Raw genomic sequence first — 20,680 nt, 5'->3', positions numbered from 1 at the left:
GTGTTTTGAGTTAAACTCCAAGCTAAAGTAATCATATAATGTCAGAGTAGGAACCTATCCAAGGTAACTAGGTGAAAAAAAACATAGGGTCATGTGAAATATATGCAACCGGCCCTGTGGAACTGCTGCCTGTGTAGTGACAGTTTTATAAGGTAATGCTTTAAGGAAAACTGATAGAACCCCCCTCCCCCCCAAAAAAAAGACTGGTATTGATTGCTGGATAGAAAGGAAGAGCCTGACCCACATCAGTTAAGACTCTCATGTAATTGTAGCCACATGCCATGTATGAAAATGGAATTTTAAGACATTTTAAGGCATGAAGGGATTTAACAAGGTTTCTGTGGATTTTCGTGTAAGCCAGACAGAAAGAGCCCTGCAACTTCCTGTCACTAGAGATGTATTGTTCAAAGGATGCAGCAGCTAAGCCTGGGATGTGGTTGGAAAAACGGAGGCCCAAGGGGAATCTGGAAAATATCATGAAAACACATGAGTAACTTGATTGGTTGTACATATAATCAAAAAATACGATTGGCCTGTAATAGACAAGGCCGACTGAAAAGAAATATATAAAACATGTTTTTTTTAGTTGAGAAGATACTGGCTTGGCAGAGGTTATCACCCCTCCACTGTAAAACAATAAACTCGTTCATGCTGAAAGTGGATGTTGAAGGCATTCATTGGGTTATTCAGTCTCAACAGAGATGTTGCAATTGCACCCTGTACAGAATATTCCATATGATCCTCGCATGCCACATTATGCACAACTGGAGTTGGTTTGGTTGATGTAACGGATGCTCAAGAGCTGCAATTTGAATAAAAAATATTTCGAGGAAGATGAGGACATTAAAAACAAGGAATGCAATATTTTGCATAACAAACTGCATTAGTATCAGGCACGATAACCCCCAAAACCCGTTATAATAGACAACAGTTGAGTGCATCAATTATTCATTAACTGAAATATTGGTGTGGACATGCAAGTCATTTGTTTTTGCTCTGAAAGTGAAATGAAACTTGTAACAGTTTTTTTTGTATGCGATTGCTGTTGCTGAATAAGGTGAGAATATTGAAATGCTTTAATCTTTGAAATATAATATTCCCCTATATAAAATAATGACGTCATTGTATTATGAGTACTGGGGAACAAAATATGCAGGAGCAGATACAGGATTTTAGAACAACATGTGGCTAAGGATTGGTGTGCAGTGCAAACTGTTGGTAAACAGAGATTCGGGTAGGAATGTGCAGTTGCACATGCAAATACATGTTAACTGTGGCATCTACATGCTGGGAAAGGTGTAGCTTTTTCAGGCTGTAACATTAAACTGATGGTCAAATATACCTTTTTACTGTGAACACTTATTCTGATACATGGCTTTCCTGTGATCACTGGTGGTGGAGCAACCATGTTCTGTTAAATTGCCCCAGTGCAGTCAAGTACTACAGCTATCTGAGGACGGTATGGGGAGATGGAGCTGATTGGGTACTGACCACTGTCAAAATTAACTGTGTTTCCACATTGAATTTCAACTACATGGTGAATGACACAATCGAACCTCAAGTGCTCGTGGCTCAGAATTAATATTGCAAATTAACAACATTTTCAAAAGGTCAGTGCATGCTGACCTTTATGACCTGTCTGTGGATAATGTGACATGGCAGAACGCAGAATCTCAAAAAAGTTTTTAACCAATTCAAATTCAGCAGCCCAAAAGCAGGACATTTCAAAGTGCCATAAATGAATGGAATAAGGAATTTTGCAGCATTTCCGGTCACGACCAACAACAACACAGCAGAAATAGGTTCACCCATGTGACATCCTCATAAAATTGACGCAGGTGTAACTGTGAACAAAACTATTTATGATTTTGAAATGTCCATATCCTAAGTGGATTTGTTTCATGATGTGCCGAATTCTGATTTATCTGTATACCATTCAGAACATACATTCAATTGTGTAATAATGATTCCGGGCTAGTCAGAGATAGATTGTAGAAGCAAGTTGAAATTATATCAGATAATTGACATGAATTTCCACAAGGAATGATTGAATGAATATAAACCTATTTAAAGTTCTTTGGAAAGGGAAACTGGTAAGGAAAAGCTGAAGATATATTCTGCAAGATCTGTCAGAATGTCTTAATTTTGATACAACGAAATAAAAAAAAATCGTGATATCCATTCTCAGGGCCGTGCCGTAACATTCGGAGCTGCACTACTTTGTGCAATGCTTAAAGAAACCTTGACAACGCCTCGTGCCAATGAGTCATCAAGCTCCACACTCACAGTACCAATATCGCTTTCCTTTTTTGCGGGTGTTGGTCTTCAAGGCAAAAGAGAAGCTTCACACGATGTGCGCAAGTGTGTTCGTAAGCAATCACACAGCAGACTCTTTTTATTCTCCGAAGCAGGTTGGCAGTGAGACAATGATAAAGCAGAACCTTTTAGGCTGTACAACAAAGGTTCTTCTAAGTATCATTTTTATCCATATAGCGGCTGAAGTGGGTAACCACACCAAGTTTCTTTTATTCGTTAAACATTACTTCTGTGTACTGTAATTAAATTAAACCACTTGGACTCTGCTGGCCACTATACGTCACTACAAGTTATTTTCTTTATTTCCCAGGGACATATGCCAATAAGACAATGGGATCACAGGTCACAAACGCATGGATCAAGTGTAAATGTTGAACAATATTTCAAGCTTTAAACTTTTGTAGCAGGAATGTGGAGAAGTAAAATACTCATCAATATCACAGCAACTTGACTTTTTTTTAGAGAAATTGTGAACTAATTCAAAAACAAGATTTCAAAGGTAGATTCAAAGATAACCAACACAAATGGACTGTGCTCGAAAAAAAAGCAAAACTGCAGCAAATGAGGCCGAAAATGATAACCAAACGTGAGAAATGATAAAGCAGAAATGATTTGATGAACCAAAAGTTGGAGAAATGATTTGATGAACCAAAAGTTGGAGATAATGTTTGGCAAAATAAAAAGAGAAGACAATCGCATGGTTATAAGTTAAAAATAATCCATTGAGATCTCCATGTATGCTGCAGACTGGACTTACACTCTGTGTTTCCAGCCAGACATCCATTTCCCCCTTTTTCACTATTTTGCATCTTATCCCAGACAGCATAAGACGAATTCCAAGAGACAAGATGTAACCAGAGCCAAATAAGAAAAATGAACATAGAAGTAGCTGAAGCTTCGGAATAGCTCCTTCCATTTTCTTTCCTTCTGTCTGTTTCTTTCGCTGTCTCTCTTCTCTTTCTCTCAGATACACACACACACACAGCACAGTCCCAAACTATAATGCATGCAAACATTATGATGGGTCTTTGATGATTTTGGCAGCCTTTCCATGGCAACGAACCATCTAAATGGGCTCCAGGGATGTAAGGCTGGCTTCCACGTTTGTGTGGGCATTGCACAAAGCCTTCCACAGCTTTTTCCGGTCCTGGGCAGTGTGGATGCCATACCAGACCATTATGCACCCGGACAGTATGTTCTCAATGGTGTTTCTGCATATGTTGGTGAGAGTCCTTTTGGACACAGTAAATTTCCTGAGCCGCCACAGGACGAAGAGGCGTTATTATGCCATCTTGAAAGTCACATCTTCACTGGAAGTCAGGAGAGGTCATTGGTTATCATCACTTCTCAGAACTTGACGTTCTCCACCTTCTCAACCTCAGCACCCTTGATGTAGATGGGGAATGCTCTCCTCTTTTCTTTCTTAAGCCAGTTTTTTGATTTTGCAGATATTTAGAGATAGGTTGCTCCCATTGCACCACGTCACCAACCCTCTAACTCCGTTCTGTATTCTGATTTGTCATTGTAAGATATCCACTAGAAGAAAGTGAGGACTGCAGTTGCTGGAGATCAGAGTCAAGAAGAGTGGCGCTGGAAAAGCGCAGCAGGTCAGGCAGCATTGGAGGAACAGGAGACCCGACAGATTTGGGGGAGGGGTGACAAGGGGGCTGAGAGATAAATAGAAGGGGGTTGGTGTGAGGGAAAATGTAGCTAAGAAGATGATAGGTGGATGCACGTAGGAGGTGATGGTGATAGGTCGGAGTGGAGGGTGGACTGTATAGGTGCGAAGGAATATTATAATGGTGGCATAATCGGCAATCTTGTAGGTGGCGTTCATTTGGATTTGGCAACAAAGTCGTGGATGTACATGGAGCACAGTGGAGGGCTCAGGATGCATCTTTAGGGGGTACCAATGTTTAGGGTTATCGTGGAAGATGTGCATTTGTTTATCTTCACGGATTGACATCTGTGGGTCAGAAAGCAGAAGATGCAATTGCAGGGAGCAGAGCCAAAACTCAGGTCTTGGAGTTTTGAGATCAGTCTGGAGAGGATAATGGTATTGATGGCAGTGCGCATAGTCGATGAGCAGCATTCTGACATAATTATCTTTGCCGTCTAGATGTTCCAGAGATGATTGCAGAGTGAGGGCGTTTGCTGTAGAACTGCTACTTTGGTAGAAAATTTGTCGGGAATCGAGGCAAGCTGAGAGACTAGAGTGTATTTGGACCATAACCAGCCTCTCAAAGCACTTCACTATTATGGAGGTCAGGAACACTGACCGGTAGTCATGAAGGTATGTTGAATGTGCTTCTTAGGTACTGGGGTGATGATGGTCTTCTTGAAGCAGGTGGGGATGCTGAGTTGTTGGAGGGAGTGTTTGAACATATCGGTGAATACTTCCACCAGATAGTCTGCCCAGTGCGCAATGAGAGAGTTGCTTTAATTGTGTTGACCCCAGGAAGACTGGTCTGATGTCTGCAGTGGTGCCAGTGGGCATAGATGCGTCCGGAGCCATCGGGTAAGGTGACCCTACACCGCTGGCATTCCTCTCGAACCGAACATTTTGATGCTCACAGACTGGTAGCCTACATAGAGCTATGTTGGTTATGGTGAGATTCTCTGTAACAAGAAGAACTATGGAAACTAATGAGGCTTGTGTCAACTGGCAGTTCTAAGTGTATAAGCATTCTAATGAGGGGCATTTTTGCAAGGCATGGTTTGGTCAGTCCCGGTAAAAAGTAGAAGGAAAAGAGGAAAGATCTGATTCTATAGTATTTGGAACACTTTGGGTAATTGTAGAATTATAAACCCAAATAACAAATTAGTGTGAAAAAGTTAGTTGCATTACTCGATCAAATATTTCAAGGTAATAAACTGGCCAACTGCATGATTAGGGAAGAAAACATGAACAAATTGTGTAAACTCAATTCTGATGAAACCACTGCCACAGGAGGATGGGAGTAGGAAGGTTATGAAAAGAAATGTATCGATGGGGAGAGTTAAGCATTTGAAACTTCAGTGACAGTGTGGTTCTTTCGAGCAAATTCTTACATTCAAAGATCCAGGGAAGGGTAACAAAGACAGATTACAAACTACAGTCAGAATATGTGGTTGTCCCCTAGTTGTTTGTGGGATCTAAACAAGTTTTGTTTAAGGGATTTGTAAAACTATAAAGTCATTGAATTTTACCCTCACCAGTGGAATTCAAATAGATGCTTCGGTTAAGAAAAAGATAATTAATAATGGGAAATGGTTAGAGTGGAAATAGTGACGATTCATTTGAAAATTAAAATTTATTTTAAAATCCACTTACAACTTGTAAATAGCAGGAGTCATAAACTGCAGTTGCAAGTCAAAGGTACTTCAGCTCAGGCTGAAGTAGGGGAATGGTTATGATTTGGAGATGCCGGTGTTGGACTGGGGTGTACAAAGTTAAAAATCACACAACACCAAGTTATAGTCCAACAGGTTTAATTGGAAACACACTAGCTTTCAGAGCGACGCTCCTTCATCAGGTGATTGCCATGGGGAATGGTTGTTCTCAATTTCTCAGCTGTACCACAGTAACTTAACATTCGGGTTGATTTTCAGAACTTTACAACAATTGTTAGTGATTAATAGTCTTTATAATCTGCTTTACCAAAATTAGTACAGAGTGTGAAAGATTTCTTCACAAAATCGAATATTTTGGTGATTGGCAAATAAGGCATTGCAGCTGGCAAATTTCAGGGAAGAAATAAACTGTCAGAAGCATTTTAAGATCACAAAGGTAGGTGGTGGAAGTATCTGGCAAATATGATAATATTATTAGAGGACCTAGGGCTTTCCATAGACTTGCCCATCATGGATTCTGTGTTTACTGGATAATAAGTATAGGTTAGGGGCATGTAGCTAGCAATAACACCAATGTTGCATGTAACTGTTGTATCGTGAAGGGTGTAAAAATATTGTGTTCCTCTGGGGAACTCGGAATGTCATTGACCCTCGAATCGAGCTGTGATTAAGAGGGCAACTGTACCTCACGTGAAGGCCAAGTTTGAAATGGTTCTGGCTTCTCCCAGATATGTGGTAATAGAACCCTGCACAAAGATCACTTATGGTACGGTTCACAGGATTGAAGACTCCTCTATGATATGTCTCCCGTGAACACACTCCAAGCAGAGAAGCCAGTCAACATTGGCATTCAATCCTAATATACCCGGCTGAAAGCATACTTCTAACAACCCCTGACAAACCTTTCTTTTTTAATCTCGTTGCTCTGTCCACTTCCAAGAAATCCTTGCTCTCTACTTTAAATTTATTAACCTTTTAAGTATCTCATTTTATCTCAACGTTTAGGGGCGTATTCCCATTAAATTACATGGAGCAAATGATCATTCCTTGTTCTATATCATAATTAGAATGAATAACTCTTTCATCTGTTGTTGCTGTCTGGTTGTTCCTCACAAATCAGTTTACTTAGTGTTTTCTTTTGACTTTTTAAATTCATTCTTCATGTTATTTTTAATATTATAAATTAGAATATCCATTTCAATATACCAGCAATGCCCATTTAGCCTTTATTAGATGTGCTGATTGAGCTGTAAAAGTTTGTCAATATTTTCTGGTTTTGTAATTCAGAAATTTGTGTTATTCTCACTGTTTTATGAACCATTTATTTGGAGGTGTTGCCATGTGACACAAAATTAAATTAGCACAGCTATGGAATTGTACATAGTTTTCTTCGATTCAAAGAGTGAATGTTTGCAATATGCTGTAAAACACTTGCAATATAGAAAGGAAAAGGAATATTTGAATGATTAATTGCAAATTACTAAAACGCAACTGTTTCGAATGTTTGTACTTTTTAATCATTCTAAAGGCAGTGTTATCACAGTACAATTCAGTCATCACTGGAATGTTATTTTCTTTCACGTTTCATGTCAATTGATCAAATGCGGAATCCAAGTGGAAAAAAGATGATGTTCCTTATGGTAGGAGGCAAAGTGCATTGACGGAGGCAGAGTATGGCAGTGACCTAACATTGAATGATCTGTGATCTTGCCTTCTGCTCTTTCGAGAGTACAAGTACTGTGTAGGTAGCTTAGAAGTCAGACAGCTGGAAGCTGATAACATATAGAAAACAGATTTGAACTTATAAATATATAGTTTGACAATCTATTGCTAAATGTGTGTGCGTCAATCTATGTAATAATATTAGCACGGCACTTGTTTGATTGTAATCAACTTTAACGTGAGTGAATACAATCAGATATTCAAGTTTTGGATACATCTTTGTATCTTTCCTTAGTAGCACTTGTTAGAAATTTGTTGCTGGAAAGTTTTGTTATGCACAGAAAAAAAAATACATGCAAAACACATTTGTAGCTTAGAAACTTTGAGAAGTATATTCATATAAAAACAGAACAAATCACAAAAAAATCTGCATTTTTTTCTCCGTTTAGAAACTACTGCTGAATGCATCATAGTCAAGTGATTTAATATACACTCGTGTAATTGCAACATGTGGCTTCACAACATGACATGATCTGTTAGTCCAATTGCCTATTTCACGAACACAGAGACTTGGCAAATAAATGCCAAAACGATCAGAGTGCGTACAATTCAAACTTCACAAGTCTGAAGCAATGATCAGTCTTATTATTGTAGCTGTCAACTTGTTCATAAGAAAACCAGGTACAAGCTTCTGAAAGTCTACATTTTCTAAATCTTTGGAGTGCATATCGGTTTGTAGTTAGTTCTCCTTCTCATTCAGATAACAATTAAAGTTTATTGTGCTTGAATTAACTCTGACAGTGTTTTCTAAATCACGTTTTCGTCATTGTATCAATGCTACTCACTCCCGTTATGACCAGAATTTCCTGAAGTTACATACTAAATAGTTTCAATATAAAATGTTGTTACATCATGATTACTTACTTTCTATCCGCTTGTCTTCTCTGTTTGGACTTCTTCACTCACAGTAGTTGAGCTACCAAAACCTGCAGTTCCAGGAGTTTTTCCACGGTGTCTTCGAAGCCATGAAAGCTTTTCACATACTTTAGAAACATAATATTTAATTGTGTACAGCAATTGCGGTTCTATTAATCTTTTATTAGTTAAACACAGACAGTATTGAGCATTTACAAAATGATATTGTCCAATCCAAGTCTGGCTAGATGATACAGGGGAACCCTGAATATCAGAATACTAATTATCTGAAGAAGGGCTCCAGGCCCCGATAAAAACATTGCATCAAAGATGTGTTTCCAACAGTGATCACGTCTTTTCTTTACAGTTATTAAACAAGCACTGTCTCTAAATGACTGACCTCCCACCCTCGGTCTCTCCCCACATTTTCCCTGGAATTCTGCAGAGGGGTGTACCATAAATCCCCCTCCCCCAGATAATCTCTCACCTTTGTCCTGTGTAGGGTTAACGTGGAACCTGTCAAAACGTTGCAGTAAAACATTGTGTGCGTGGCTGTTGCTGTGTGTGTGTGCTATTTGGAGACTTGTCCCACAAAGGCAGCGGCAGCAGTCTTGTTGGTGCACAGTCCAGCTGCCCTAGAGAGGGGGCGGGAGTGGATATCTGTGTGCATGGGTTGGGGGTGGGAGCGTTGTTGGACAGGGGCAGATGTGTGGGTGGGGGCGATGTTGGACCGTGTTTGGGGACAGGGTGGTGTTAGTTGGGTTTTGGAGGTGGGGTCCGTGTACAAAAGGTGCGGGGGGCGGTCTCGGCCTGGGTTTGGGGACAGGGTGGTGTTGGACTGGGTTGGGGTGGGGGTGGTGTTGGACATGTTTTGGGGACGGGGCGGTGGCGGACCCCAGGCGAGGGGGGGCGGTGTTGGATGGGAATTGGGGACAGGGCGGTGTTGGATTGAGTTTGGGGATGGGTGGTGTTGGACGGGGTTTGGGGGTGGGGGGAGCGGTGTTGGACAGGGGCAAGGTCTCATGCACTGTGTATTGCTGCAGCCTCCTGAACGGGGAACAAACTATAAAACCTCCGAGCCCCAGAGGAAAGGCATTTAATCGATTAACTGAATAATTGATTATCCAAACGAAGTAATGCCCAACTATCTCGTTCGGATTATCAAGGTTCCCCTGTGTATCTCTGGCTGAGATGCATTTTGTCTCCTTGTCATGTGCCGTCTCGGCACATACAGTATTTTGGGGTTGTATTCCCTGTAACAAATTCCTTCAACAGAAAGTTTTAAAAACTCAACCAAATGTCAGCTATCTCGACAGAATATGAGCAAAAAACCTCCATCTCCAAAGTAGCCATTTACGTTTTACTACATTGTAGTTATCTAGGAGAAAGTGTGGACTGCAGATGCTGTTATCATCAATCATAGAATCCATAGAGCGTGGAATCAGGAGATTCCGCCCTTGAAACCCACACTAAGCCTCGAAAGAGTATCCCACACAGACCCGCCCTGCTACTTTATCTCCGTAAACCTACATTTCAAACGGCCAATCAACCTAACATTCATATCCCCAGACACTATGGTCAATTTAACATGACCAGTCTACCTCATCAATACATCTTTGAATTGTCGGGGGAAACAAGAACCCCCAGAGGAAATCCAAACAGACATGGGAAAATGTGCAACTGCCACACAAACAGCGACCCAAGGATGGAATCAAACCTGGGTTCCTGTCGTTGTGACGTACCAGTGCTAACGATAGAGCCACAACATCACCCAGCGTAACTCTGTTCTAGGAGGAATGAACTAGTTGCAAAGGACAATGATTCTCAAACATGAATTCTCTACTGCAGATTCGGATTTCAGAGTCAGTCAATGAGTGGAACTTGGAATACAAAGTTAAGGATTCACAATGACCTTTCTCCATGTCGATGCTTTTCTTTTGTTGTTATTGTTTAGATTAGCGTATTTATTTCTTTTAGAAAATAAATCTCGTAGTAGGTTTAACAACAATAAAACTTGATACCTAATTATGATTGGAATATAAATAGAGTGATGATGATAATAGTCTTAATGGTAATAATAAGAACAATAAATGTATGAATAATTGTTTTCAAACTCATCAGTAATAATAAATTGCATTAAAACAAAGAGCAAATACAACGGAGAGAATATTAGTAAATATGAATTATGGTTTGGAATATACAACAATTTTATTGCTACTGCTGCAGCCATTGACATGCTTAAGCCTGACAACGATTTTCACACATTCTCTTCATATTATTTATTGTCTGAGGGATTAAAAAGAAGTCATCTGAACCTTAATTAGATTCATCAATAGAGCTTCATAATCATCTGTGAAGTAGGCTTTCAAATATTCACAGGCGTTTTATTAAATGAATCTCTGCTCACTGTGTGCCCAATTAAAAAGCAAATGTGATTATTTTTGTTGCTGTTTCCTTGTGTCTGAGTTTTCAAGCCCTTCAGAAAATTATATATTCAAAGTGATCCCCTTTTAACGTCGAATGAATATAGTGACTAAATTAATCAGACTGTTATCAAGGGGCATCTCTCTCTCTTTCGGAGACAATGCCTTGAAAATTTGTTGAACCACTATTAATATCTAACATGGCCTTACATACGGGAGCTAGAGGTTCACAGAACATTCCAACAGCAACCTCAGAGAAGCTCTATGTAATTTTACCAAGTCCTCTGCAATTTTTACGTTTCAAGGCGTTGACAAAAACATGTAAAAACACATTTGCCTTCGTAATTTGGTACCTGATCTGCATGCTAATTCCTTGTTCAGGTATGTACACAGAGACTTATGTTGCCCTCAAAATTAAAACAAAATAAATTCACGACTTAAACGTATTCTCCATTTCCATTCTAACCACCAAAGTGAATGACTAAACACTTCGAGATTTTATTCTCAATCCGTTATCACGTCCATTCATTTGATCTTGTTTGCATTTGTCTCTTTGGAGAGTCTTAGTGTCCTACTCATCTCTTGACTTTCCATTGCGTTCATTCTATAATTTTTGATGATTTGCTTTCTCTGTTTTCCCTTAAGTAATTGTTTTAGGTTTCCAGTACCGTGGGCCCCCATTAGTAATCCTTCTGACATTCCACTAATTGTATGTCAATTTGGAAAAGCATATTCTTTCTCTCCTTCTTTCATCTAGTCCATCAAATGACAGCACAAATGTTATGAATCAAGCAAGCATAGGGAGTTATACATTTCTTCGTTTCTAATTGAATATTCCTAACTCCAGATATCCAGTCATTCATTGCCTATTCTTATGGCTGTACAAATATAATATCTATTTTGACAGTACACCTCGAAAATATATTTTCACAGTATTGTTAATGAATAAAATTATGCAAGTTAGAAACTTACCCTTTTCGCATCCAATCCATGTGCAAACTATCAGGACACACAGAAGGAACAATAGTGCAAGCGAAGCAAAAGCTACTTCGATATAACTCCCTACACCTGTAAAGTGACAGAAACTTATTAAATCTCAATCAGGCACAAATGAAATGCCGAGTTGAAGAAAACATCAAATAAAATACTAATTACATTTCCTTACTATATGGCAAAAAAAATTAAATTAAACATTTAATTTAGTAGAGAATGACATGATCCAGTTCTTTATAGTAACGTTATTGAAAACAAGCACAATCTCAAATTCGCAAAAAAAAAAGCAATTTCCTCAAAGTCGGGTTGTGAAAAGAGTACTTAAAGGAACAGAGCCAGAATATTTTTCCTGATTTTTTGGGATGTAATTGGAAATGCATCAAAAGACACAGTCAATAATAACCATATTTAATATAATACGATGCCTTCATTGAGCAAAAGGTTGTCTGTCAAGGAGTAAATGGGGTCAGAGACGTCAATAGGGAGTCATAACATAGCGCAAAGATTTAGAATGTAAAAGATGCAAAATGACTTGGGCGCCAGGAGCCAAAGTAACTGAATGCAATTGGTAAATATTAAAAACATTTCCAGTTAATTCACGATACTGACTCGTTCAACAAGTAGTGCATATTTGGAGAACTCTTCAGGCCTGGAAAGATAAACATTGCAACAAATTGTATGAAACTTGTTCTAAAATGGATTGTATGTTTTAAAGTCAGGTTTGATGGCTTACAAACTAGGTTTAAAAGACACTGAGCACAGAAGAATGGGCCAGATTGGCAAAGACACACGGATTATTTACCCTTTCTTACAAATAAAGGAATGCCCACTGGTCATCCTGGAAAAAATCCTCCTGCTTTAGACTGATTGTGGAGGCTCGGTATAGTTTCTGATAAACGTGGTCACGAGTTGATGTGGGACGAGAGGTTAATTGATTTCCTGGAATGATGAGTTTGATCTTGCACAGAGCGTCAAAGATATTATTTTCTTCCAATCGGAAGTAACGCTGCCTGAGAGACAGAAGCATCATTTATGGATCACACTCCAGTAATCAGTGTCACCAAGTGGTTTAAGCGTTAACATGTACATCCTTCAAGCACATGACAGTGGAATGTAACAAGATCTGGAGAGAACGTTGGTCCAGCAAGTAGAGGAAAGACCGTTAACGTACGATCAGCATCCTCCTTTCCAGACGAGAAGACGCATGCTTTGTCGTACTAACTTGGATTCCAAAACTGGTTTGCAGCAATGACCATAATGCGGATTTTCAAAATGTGTTCAATAAAGTGCTACATAACATTCTTGTCAGCAAACGTTAAGCCTCTAATACAGAGATGGCTGTGAAAGATGCCTGTTTTCCGGACTATTGGAATTTATGCAGGAGAAGTCAAGAAGGATCGGTTTTTCACAGTGTTGTACTTCAGATGACTCAAACTTGATTGATCATGGAACAAAGAGAATGTAAAATGTTAATTGTTTTTGCAGACAGGAGCATATTTAGTAGAGTTATACGAGTAGAATTATACTCGAAGAGATGTTGGCAGTTTGTTTGAAATACATTCTTGAATTTAGCACAGATAAGTGATTTCTCATTGGTTTTGTAAGAAGGCATAAGTAAAGAGAAATGAAGAAAGGAAATATTCATGAAGCTCAGACGTCATATGAACATAAATTGCCAAGTGTAACAGAATTATTTAAGATTGATAATAATCTTTGACACACACAATGCTAGCCTTTGCAAATGAAAGTCTAAAGTCCAAAAATAAAGAAGAGCCTCGTTTTGACATTTATTGATCTTTTCGTCAGCCTCAGTTGCACTACTTTGCTCAATTTTGGCAGCAAAAAATAACAAGAATGTGAATACATTATAGAAAGCACAGACAAGATTTATGAGAACAATTCCAAAAAACGTGTTCTTTCGTTTCTTGGAGCTGCTCACATCTGGGCAAAATCTTTAGAGAACTTCAGAGATATATTCGAAAGTGAGAATACCGAAGAATATACTGTTATTAATGACAATGTCAGAAGAATGACAAAAGAGTGGCTTAAGTAGGTTTCTACAATGTCTGGAATCAGAGATGCACTGACAGCAAGTACACAAGATGAAGAGTGACTTAATTAGGTTTCTGCAATGTCTGGAATCAGAGATGCACTGACAGCAAGTACACAAAATGAAGATGAAATAGATGGAGAAGATGAATATGATCAACAGTATTAATGTCAACAGTTTTTGAATCAATGCTGATTAAGATGATTTGACGTATGGTGGATCTTTCAAAAAATCCAACACATGCAATGTAATGCGGGACAGTTATCATTCCCAATCTGAGTATCACCGATTTGAAATTAAACTTGACATCAATGGTGTAAGTGCAAGTACATTCAAACAATCCAAAAAGCACAATAAAGTAAAATAGTGATGCCCTGCTGCACATTTATAAATGATATCCCATTCATCCACAAATTCTACTTTAGAGAGATTTATAGTGAATCATGGTGTATTGGCCAGTTCGCTGTGCTGATTAAACATAGAACATAGAACAGTAAAGCACAGTACAGGCCCTTCAGCTCTTGATGTTGTGCCCATCTTTTATCTACTCAGACTAACCTCCATAACTTGCATGGTACTATATTCTATGTGTCTAGACAAGCATCGTTTAAATGTCCTAATCTGACTCAACTGCCACTGCTAGCAGTGCATTCCATGTAACCACCATTCTCTGTGTATTTCTGATATCTGTCGTACACCTTACTCCAATTACCTTAAAGGTATGCTCCCTCGTGATAGACATTTCCACCATGAGTAAAAAAGACTCTGGCTACCCATTCTATCTATGTCTCTCATCATCTTGCACAACTCTATCAAGTCACCCCTCATCCTTCTTCACTCGAAATATAAAAGCCCTAACATCCTCAACCTTTCTTCATCAGACATGCCCTCCAGTCCGGACATCACACTGCTAAATTCCCTCTGCACACTCTCGAAAGCGTTCACATCTTTCCAATAATGAAGCGGCCAGAACTGAACACAATATTCAAGTGTGGTCTAACCAGGACTCTACCGAGCTGCAGCATAACCTTATGGCTCTTGAATTTAATACCCCTGCTACTGAAAGCCAGCACACCGCATGTTTTCTTAACAATCCTATCATCTTGAGTGGAAACTTTGAGGGATCTATGGACATGGACCCCAAGCCCCCTCTGTTCCTCCACACTGCCAAGCATTTTGCCTTTAACTCGGTATTCTGCATTGAATTTCAACCTTTCAACCGAATTACTTCACACCTTTTCGAGGTTGAATTCCGTCTGCCACTTATCAGCCCATTTCTGCATTCTGTCGGTAAGTCCCATCCTACAACAGCCCTCCACACTACCCACAATACCAGAAACTTTCGTGTCATCGGCAAACCTATCCCATCTTCCACTGTCATTCAAGTCATTTATAAAAGTCACAAAGAGCCAAGATCCCAGAATCGATCCGTTCAGAACATCACTGATCACCGAGCTCCTGGCTGAATACCTTCCATCTATCATGTCTTCTGTGGGAAAGTCAATTCTGTATCCAGACAGCTAGATTTCCCAGTATCCCATGCCGCCTTACTTCCTGGATAAACCTACCATGGGGAGCCTTATCAAACGCCATGCTAAAATGCACAAACTCCACGTCTACTGGACATGAACGTGTTTTGCCACATCCTAAAAGAATTCAATCAGGTTTGTGAGGCATGATCTGCCCCTCACAAAGCCATGGTGACTATCTCTAATCTAACTCTGGTTTTTGAGATAATCATAAATGTTGTGTCTCAGAGACCTCTCCAAACTTTTCCCAGCACAGACATATGACTGACTGGCCTGTAATTTCCAGGATTATATCTAATCCTTTTCTTGAACAAGGGAACAACCTCTGCCACCCTCTAATCATCTGGATCGACTCCAGTGGACACTAAGGACGCACTGATCATCTCCAAAAATGTAGCAATCTCTCCCCTCGCTTCCTGTAGTGAACAAGGGTATATCCGGTCTGGTCCAATGGATTTACATATCGTCACGTTTTTCACAATTTTCAGTACATCCTCCTTCTTAACATCAACATACTCGAGTCTGTTTCACGCTGTCCTCAGAAATTTCAATGTGCCTCTCAGTAGTGAATATTTAAGCAAAGTATTTGTTGAGGACCTCCCCTAACTCCTCTGACTCCTGCTCCTTATTCTTGTCAGTTAAAATCTTTTCACGCTCCCTTCGAGCTGTCCAAAGTGCATTCTTCAATTGATTTCTGGCTACCTTGTCACCCTCTAAAGCTCTGTGTGATTATTGCCTCCACAACCTTGATAAAGCTTCCTTCTTGCTTTTGACTAGATGTCCCACATCCCCTGTCACCCAAGGTTCTTTCAATCTAACATCCTTTCTTTTCCTCAGTGGGACAAACCTATCCAGCATGATACACAATGCTTCTAAAACAAGCTCCACAGTTCGGCTGTGTATTTCCCTAAGAGCATTGGTTCCCAATTTCTGTGCCACAATTCCTGTCTAACGGCCTTAATTCTGCCTCCTCCTATTATCTACTTGCTCATACCATTGGCTGTACTCCTATCCCTCTCCATGATTATAAGAAAGGTCAGGATTTGTGATCATTATCACCGAAATGCTCTCCGACCGAGACGTCTGACACCTGGTATCGTTCGTTGCTAAGCACAAAATCAAGTATGGCCTCCCCTCTAGTCGGCCGAATAACATATTGATTGAGGAACCCGTCATGAACATACCTGAGAAACACTGCTCCTTCCAAACTATTTGAACTAAGTAGTTTTCAATCAATGTTAAGCAAGTTAAAGTCACTAATGACAACAACCTTGTTACTTATGCAATGTTCCAAAATCTGCCTCCCAATCTGCTCCTCCGTGCCTCTGTTGCCATTGAGCGTGCCTGTAGACAACTCTAAATAAAGTGACTGCTCCTTTCCTGCTTCTGACTTCCACCTATATTGACTCTTCAGGCAAATCCTCCTGGACCCCTGCGTCTCTACAGCGGTGAAGCTATCCAATTAGCAATGCCTCTCCTCCATCTCTTTTGCCTCTCCCTCCCATTTCCTTTGAAACATCGAAACCCTTGAACAATTCTTGCCTCTGTGATATCCAAGTCTCTGCAATAATCACCACATCACAGTATAAGATTGTGTCGTCCATTTTAGGTGATTGTAGAATGGGTGACCCCGACGATGAAAATTTTCCAACATAATGAAATTTGCAGATTTGGAGGAATTGTATTCTTATGATGCATTCCCTCCAGTTGAAAGTTAAAATGAAATGAAGAGGCATGTATTTTATGACAATAGTTAATTCATTAGCCCCACGATTGCATTCATTTCAAAAGGAAGTGTGCAATTGTTTCATTATCCGTGGATTTACCCACAGATAATTAATGATTTTTGCTCTGCGTCCAGAAGTAAATTGACATAAGATACACAACAAATTTGCTTATACAAAACAATGCAGCATGCGTCTTCTATAACAATCAGAATGGAGGATAAATATCGAATCACACAGACGAAGAAATTTATTTCGGATTGACTCGCAAGTGAGTCGCTGCCTGTTGTACTGGACAGCTGATACTCTGTTCCATTGCGCTGAGAAACGTGCAAAATATCAAACATTACCTATTATGGGTAAGCAATGCAATTGTTTCAGTTCTATTAGGGACATGCGACTTGTTCATTCTGAGCCTCAAAGAAAATTGTTAATGTTACTTACTTCATTCAACAGACAAAATGCACATTTAATAGACAAAACAAATAACTAAGAGTAGGAGAGATAAGAAGAGAGATCAAATCAATGGAAATATTTAAATTTCCCAATCATTAATGATATGTAATTAAATTTGTAAAAAGTATTTTGCAGAACTAAATAAAATTGATGGTGGAAAAATTTACTTTGCATTCCAGTAAACTCACACGTGATTACGATTGTCAGAACGCTAATTGGCACCTAATGATCACGAACCACCAATCGACCTCTTTCCTTGTATAAAATGTAAAATAAGTAACTCCTGACTGTGTGCAAATGTTATAATATGTGTGGAGAAGGAGAACAAATCAAGCAACTGCTAAAATGTGCTGTCTTTGCCTAAGATGGCGGAGAGGCCCATAATTACTGAGGCCAAAGCTGACTACACATGTTGATTAATACCAGGCACAAGCTCTTGAAAAACAAATCACATAAACTTCATGTAAAATCCTTGCCAGATCGAACCCAATCTGCAGTGCCAGGTTCACATGGTCAGCAATTTGCTCAAAGTTAGACAAAATTAATCATTGTGCTTATTACCTGAATGGGTGTAGGAAATATTTAGAATGATATGGGCCAAGTGCAGGGAAAGCGTGTCGGCGTTGATGGAAAGATGTGAATGTATTTGTAATCAGTTAGCCATCTGTTTCCACTAAACCACAAGAGCTATGGAAGTTACAACTTCACGTTGCAACTTCCTGAAAGAATCGTGAACAATGAAAAAAACGGAAATTGGTATAAACAAATGTGACTAGCGTTAACCACTGCGTCACCAAAGGCAGCCTGAAAATATCCTGATAAAGATACTTGATCATTCTTTTATCCTACTGTATGAAAAGTTAGATTTTAACGAACATAACTGCACATGTTTTAATGGTCTAGTATTACCTTTTTTTTGTTTAATCAAGTTTTCAGCCGCTCTCATTTACTTCAATTGAAATTGTGGTCATTTGCAATGAAATACATCTCAAGAATCCCCAATCTTTTGTCTTACACAATTCCCTGTTTAATTTAGATAAATTTGACGACAATAACGAAGGCATTTGGGTCTTGTTCTCAATGTTGTTACGGGAATCCATATTTGTCTTGAAAACCATGGAACCGTTCATTGTTCAATCCCATGGTCTTTTCAACTAATTGCAGCAATACACGTTTTTTCTTAACTTCATTTTCCCTTTCTCACTGCTTTTCCATTTGCATGACATGTGGAACAGCTGTTAACTTTTAGTATGCATAAAGTCACAGAATCCTACAGCACAGAGACACACCTTTTGACCCAAACGGGTCCATGTTGACCAAAATGTCCATCAACGCTAACCACATTTCCCTGCACTTGGCCCATATTCTTCAAAACCATTCCTATCCATGTAATATGTTCAAATACCTTTTAACTGTTATTAATGTATTTGCCTCAATCACTTCTACTGTCAGCTGGTTGTATCACTGTATGTGTAAAAACGTTGCCCTACAGGTTCCCCTTTATTCTTCCCCCCCAACCTTAAACTGATCTCCTCTATTCTTTGATTCTCCGAAACTGGGAAAAAGATGGAGAGCATTCAAACTATCCATGCCTTTCATGATCTTGAACACTTCTATAAGGTCGCTAGCCAGTCTCCTACGCTCTAAGGAATTTCTTGCTTGTCGAACCTTTTCGAATCATCACAGAATCCTTTTAAATTTATTCTGCTCTCTCGCTAGTTTATTAACATCCTTCCAAAAGCAAGGTGACCAAAACTGAACACAATACTCCAAGTGCGACCTCACCAACGTTCTGTACAACTGCAACATAAATCCTCAACTTCTTTTCTCAAAGCCCTGATTTATGAATGCCATTGTAATAAAAGCCTTCTTCATTACCCTGTCTTCCTGTGACTTAACTTTCAGAGAACCGTGCACCTGAATCCAAGGTTCCTCTGTTCCACTACACGTCTTAAGGCCGTACAACCCACTATGGAAGTCTTGATTTGATTCCCCACAATGCAATACATCAGACTTATCGATATTAAACTCTATTTGCCAAATCATGGCCCACTTCCCAAATAGATCAATGTCCAACTGCAATTTTGGATAACCTTCCTCACTGTCCACAATATCTCCTATTTTTGCGTCATCTGCAAACTTACCAACCATGCCTTTAAAATTCTTACACAAGTAATTGAAGTCAATAACATACATCAATCCCTGTACTAATCCCTGAGGCACTTCACAAGTCATCGGCCACGAGTCTGACAACATTCTTCCGCTGTTACCCTCTGCCTTCTACCATCATTCCAATTGCAAAATGATGTTAATCTGAAGCATTAGTTTCGTCCTCTTGTCCAAATTGTATGCCGCCTGAAATATTATACATGTCCAGCATTGTGTATGTGTAATTCAACTTTACTTTCTGCCGTAATTTTCCCAGATGCCAACATAAATTCTGAATTTGGTCATTACTATTAAGCACGAGTTTAATTTTCTTAAATTACAAAACTCAAGAAAGGATAATACAGCTTTTATTTAGGAATACTCGTATACCAATAATATGCTTACCATAGCATTTAGTGAACAACACAATTATAGATATCATTTTATCCTTGTCGGAATTACAAGTAACAAAGATATCAAAGTAATTATTTGCTTTTGAGAACATATTCTTACGTGTAAAGAGAGCCAGGTACAATAGACCAATCAAATTCATGAGTCTTCCTGCCATAATAATAGTCAGGTTTCAAACAAAGTTCTTTCCGATCAAATTTCTCATGCAATGTCGATTACAGATATGTAGCACTGGAATTACGATGTAATGTTAGCACGCTTCAACAAATTAATAATGGGCAGCGTTTCACGCAGTTTGCAGTTTAAACATGCAAGTCCACAGATACTTCCTCCTTTACGAAATAAGTTTTACCGTCATATAGAGATTGCTTGTGATCACAGAGAGATTAATTTCACAACAAATATTGTTTAATCAGGAGTGTCATGGTGATGGCAGATTGACTGATTTCATTCTCCTTTCTGTCATGAGAAGTTTTAAAGGTGTATTCACTTAGCCATCTCGCCCTTCCACTAAATGAAGCAAGAACTTGCTTCAGTTGACAACTCGAGATAATTTTGTTCTGTTTGCTTTGGCATGCAACATGAGAGATCTGAGCTCTCATTTTAAGAAGATTGGTCATGTAACACTCTGGCAATTGTAAACACAGAGACTCGATATAGTGCAACACTGTAAACATTCTATAATGGCATTAAATTCAGCTCGTCAACAGTTATCTTGGA

General features: G+C 39.2%; 1 long non-coding RNA gene across 1 annotated transcript; it reads right to left on the bottom strand.

Annotated features, from left to right (window-relative positions):
* Positions 1 to 7,180: 7,180 nt before the first annotated feature.
* LOC140458794 (uncharacterized) lies at positions 7,181 to 20,269 on the bottom strand. Its single transcript, XR_011953699.1, has 4 exons — positions 20,063 to 20,269; positions 11,622 to 11,717; positions 8,236 to 8,354; positions 7,181 to 7,421 (listed from the first exon to the last, which is right to left on the bottom strand). It is a non-coding gene; the product is annotated as an uncharacterized lncRNA (long non-coding RNA).
* Between the last annotated feature and the right edge of the window lie 411 nt (positions 20,270 to 20,680).

This window comes from Chiloscyllium punctatum, chromosome 34, assembly GCF_047496795.1.
Source record: "Chiloscyllium punctatum isolate Juve2018m chromosome 34, sChiPun1.3, whole genome shotgun sequence".
Taxonomy (NCBI): Eukaryota; Metazoa; Chordata; class Chondrichthyes; order Orectolobiformes; family Hemiscylliidae; genus Chiloscyllium; species Chiloscyllium punctatum.
Note: the sequence above shows the minus strand (reverse complement) of the source record. Positions and strands in the feature narration are given on the sequence as shown.